This window comes from Lepidochelys kempii, chromosome 8 (genome assembly GCF_965140265.1).
Source record: "Lepidochelys kempii isolate rLepKem1 chromosome 8, rLepKem1.hap2, whole genome shotgun sequence".
NCBI classification, from domain to species: Eukaryota; Metazoa; Chordata; order Testudines; family Cheloniidae; genus Lepidochelys; species Lepidochelys kempii.
This window is the reverse complement of record NC_133263.1, coordinates 12180987-12185791: the sequence shown is the minus strand read 5'-3', so window position 1 is coordinate 12185791 and position 4805 is coordinate 12180987.

Genomic DNA, 4805 nt, shown 5'->3' with positions numbered 1-4805 from the left:
TATTTTATTCTTGTTTTACACCATTCTGAAACTTGGTTGTTCTCTTTCTAAAGAAGATGGAGTGGCAGTATTGTGAGCTACTTTTCAATAAGGCCTTAGATTAACTCATCTCTTGTGAATGTAGGGATGCTGCTTTTCCTTCTACTTTACTTCATTCATGTTTTCAAGTGACCTAAATTTGATACTGCAAATGTTATGCCATTTATTATATGGATTATATTTTAAATCCATTCTTATTTTCCTTTTGCCCCCTACATTATATATTTTCAGCTCTTTTTAAAGAGAGAGAGAGAAAGGGGAAAGACCTCTAACTACATCAGATTTCTCCCTCCACCTCCTCACCCCCGCAGGGATGTCACCATATGACTTAATTTTTTTCTTCGGTACAGGATTTGCTAAACTGATGCTTGTATTTGTTAGTGATAAATGGCCAAGTGTTCTTTATAAGCAAGGGCCAGCAGATTTGTAGCCTAACAAAAAATCCCACTTTTATTGCGAGTTATCAGAAAATAGAGAAGCGGCAACTCTTTTATTATTGAATGGAAAATGTAGCCAAGGTAGTTTTCATAACTTTGAAATTATCCTTATGTTGATGCTTAAATATGACAGTCATGAGGAGGGGTGTCATATAAGTACATAAATAGATTAAAAGCTTTGTTTATACTATTGTTTATAACAACACTATGCAAACTTCCGTTGTACTTCCTTTTTGATTTTCCCTTCACTGCATGTGAATGACAATTTGTTATTTTAGAGTTGCTCATGAGTTGTGCTGCATGTACCAGTTTATTTTTGTGTAGTTTTGGGCTTCTGAGATTAGATTTAAAACTCTCACAAAAAACCAAAACCATAGCACTGAAATATTTGCCTGTTTTAAACAAACAATACATTATGTGGTCTTTACAGATACAAAGGAAGGGGAAGGAATAGTAAGTGGTGGGTATACCAACGTTCATAGTCTGTATATTACACTGAAAAAGTCATTTGAAAGTCAAATGTAAAGAAGAAGACTATTAAATATTTGTAGGCAGGTGAAATCTGTTAGTCTCATGAATGGTTATAAAGTTAGAGAAGCAAAGCCATCCTCTTTGAGTGTAAGATGGAGTATTCCAACCTTCTGTCCCAGTCATTAAATATGGTAGTTTTTGTAGGAGTGGTGTGTTCATTCCTGTGTCCTGGCTATATTCCAGTGTGGGTAATTACATTGTTAGGGAAACCCTTTAGAAAAATACCAAAAACCTGTGTTGCTCCTATGGTGTCAGTAATAATGGAGTAAGAGGGACTATACTTATCCAAGCAGCTGCACTTTGGGGACAGAGTGGATGTAGACAGTCTAAATACTTTACTCTGTCATAAGTACTCTAAGAACACTAAATGTGGATAGGGATGGATCATTTTAGAAACTATAGCTTGTGACTATGCAAAGGAGTATAGTGGCTCTTACTCAGAAAAGCTATCCAATGCCAGTTTTGATTGACTTAAACTGGTCTGGTTGTTCTAAGTGACCTGGCTTTCAAGGCGATTGGATATATTTAGAACAGAGTGAGTCAGACTCCAGGCAGTCTACCACATCTTACTGTATAGATCAGTTCTCAGATGCAATTCTTAGGGGAAAATGAGTGTAACTGTTAATTTTCCATAAGACCGTAAGTATACAATACAAAGTCATTCATAAATTATATCACACAACAATACTGACTTTTTAGCTGTGCTGGGAGCTACTTTACCACTCACATGGCTATTGTGTTCTCTCTGCCACATAATGAATTGAATTGCAAAGCAATCTGCTCCCTCAATATGCAGGCAGTGTATAATGCCAGGTGCAGAGTCGCTGACGACAGAACCGCATTATGATTTATTCATGCTGAGAGACTCCAGGATTATCAGTTTTTTGACACTGCTCAAAGCAATGTTTGGATGGCTGTTAAACAAGTAGGGCATCTTGGGAGAGTTTTCTAAGTGGTGACTGTCCTTTTGTTTTAAGAAAGACATTATTTACTTGGTGAGATACCAAGCTTTTCTGTGAGGCAGGGCTGTTTTTTATGCTTTTGTGCAGTATGAAGCCTAATGGAGCCCTGATGCCTGACCTGGGCCACTAGGTAGTACTGCAATACAAATAATTTCAAGTGAGTTTATGGAAATAATAAATGTTAAACATGGTGAGATGGTGGCTAGGCAGAGCCGCCTTTCACATTGAGACCAAAATTAAGAATGTTCCAAAAGCTAGCATTAAAGCTATATTGTGAGAAATAAAGGCTAGGCTTGGCTGGCTTGCTTCGTTGCTTTGCTTGTTGTTTTTACTAGGATCTCTGCCTATGGTTGAATATTGTTTTATATTTGAGAGACTGGCATAGTCTAAGCACATAGGACTGGCAGCCAGGAAGCTCCTAAATTCTAAATGTGGCTTTGGCCCAGATTCTCTCTCTGGCCTTGGAATAAGTCCGCCTCATTTACCCATCTATAAACGTGAAGTAAAATTACTTACCTACCTTGCAGGGGTGCTGGAGGGACTAATTAATTATTTTAAAGCACTTTGACGATGAAAAGCCTTGTAGAACTGCTAAGTGTTATGTCAAAACAGTTAAAAAGATTTGACTCAGATCCTTATGGTATATTATATTTACCTTGCATACCACGAAAGCCTGTTCTAATTATTGAATAAAACTTTCTGTAATGGTGAAAATGAGTTTTATTATTTAGTCCTTTGTGATGTGCATAGTAAACAATGTATAGGTTGGTGCTCTCTGTTTCAAGTATTTTCTATATTAATATTATGTTTAGATAATTAAACACACAACTACATTAAAAGAACAGTATTATAATTGTAAAATCAAGCACTCAAAAATTAGGAAGTTGCCTTTGTAATTAGACTGTCATAATGCATAAGCACAAGGGGGCTGAATTTAAAGTTGCACAAGCAATCTTAAGTGTGGCATTTCCTTACTTTTGAGTGCTTGACTTTGCAACCTTAATACAGTATTGTTCTTTTAATGTAGGTTTGTATGTGTGTAATTTTCTAAGTTTTTAAAAGAGCAAACAGAAAAAAATCAACAAATTCCATTAGGTGGTATCATATTGACATGGGTCATTAGCAGGATTGGAACTAGAGTTGTCGAAAAAACGAAATTTCCTTCCCATAGAAATAGAGATTTCTAAATTTTGTTTCATTCTGATTCAGGACTAAAAATTGAAATCTGAAAGTAGATTTTTTTTCCAAATTAAATATTCTGAAATATTTAATTTTGACCTTATTGTTTTAACTATTACATTACAATAAATTAAGTTATAATAAATCCAATCCCAGTTCTTCCCCTACACCTCATTTCTTTATCAGATCTGTCTCCTTGCCCCCCTCTGCCCAACTTAATCTCTGTCCCAGTCTCCCCCATTCCTGCTTCTCATCCAATCTCTCCTCCCTCCCTGCTCTCAGTTTCCATGTCCAGGCCCCCCACATTTCCTCCCCAATCCCAGCCCCATTTCTCTCCTCTCCCCCCCCCCCCCGCACCAACCTGCAGTCCCAGTCTTTCTACCATTTTTTGTCCCAATCTAGTCTTCTCCCCACTCCTCCTCCCATGGCTTTGTTCTCTCTGCATTCAAATCAGTCAGCTTCCTCTTTGCTGCTGCCCAGGCCCAGCAAAGATGGTGGTGGAGGGTGTCCTTGAGAGAATAGAAGAGAGTGTCTCCCTACTCAGGTGCCCAGACCTGGCATAACCCACAGCAGCCCAGAACTGCAATTGCAGGGAAAGCAGCCCCTACATAAGAATGGCTATACTGGGTCAGACCAAAGATCCATCTAGCCCAGTATCCTGTCTTCCAACAGTCACCAATGCCAGGTGCTTCGGAGGGAATGAACAGAACAGGTAATCATCAAGTGATCCATTTCCAGCTTCTGGAGATGCCCCGTATGGAATCTTTGGAGAATTTGGCTCTAAAATCAAAGTCTCTATAGAGCATATATAACGGGTGGGCAAACTATGGCCCGTGGGCTGGATCTGGCCCGTGAGCCGTTTTAAGTTGGTCCACGAACTCTCGCTGGGGAACAGGGTCTGGGACTTGCCCTGCTCTGGCGCTGCAGCTGGGGAGCAGGGTCGGGGGCTGCACCTCCCTGCTCCGTCTCCTGCGCACTCTAATGGCCCCCTCCGGCACTCCAGTGGGAGCTGCTGGGGCGGTGCCTGCGGATGGGGCAGTGTGCAGAGCCCCCTGGCTGCGCCTCTGTGTAGGAGCTGGAGAGGGGACATGCACTGCTTCCGGGAGCCACTTGAGGTAAGAGCCACTGGGAGCCTGAGCCCCTCCTGTGCCCCAACCCCCTGCCCCATCCCTGATCCCCCTCCTGCCCTCCAAACCCCTTGATTTCAGCCCAGAGCACCCTCCTGCACCCCAAATCTCTTATCCCCAGCCCCACCCCAGAGCCCCCACCCCCATCTGGCACCTGCACCCCTTCCCACACTCCTGCCATAGCCCTGATCCTCCTCCCTCCCTTCCTCCGAACCTCTTGGTGCCAGCCCAGAGCACCTGCCTACACCCCAAACTCCTCATCTCCAGCCCCACCCCAGAGCCCCCGACCCCTGCCCCAGAGCCCCCTCCCGCACCCTAAACTCCTCATTTCTGGCCCTATCCTGGATCCCGCACCCCCAACCAGAGCCCTCACTCCCTCCTGCACCTCAATCCCAATTTTGTGAGCATTCATGGCCCGCCATGCAATTTCTATTCCCAGATGTGGCCCTTGGGCCAAAAAGTTTGCCCACCCATGGTATATAAACTGATTTGTTAAAGCTTGTAACTTGGATGGATTTCAGCAGATTTTC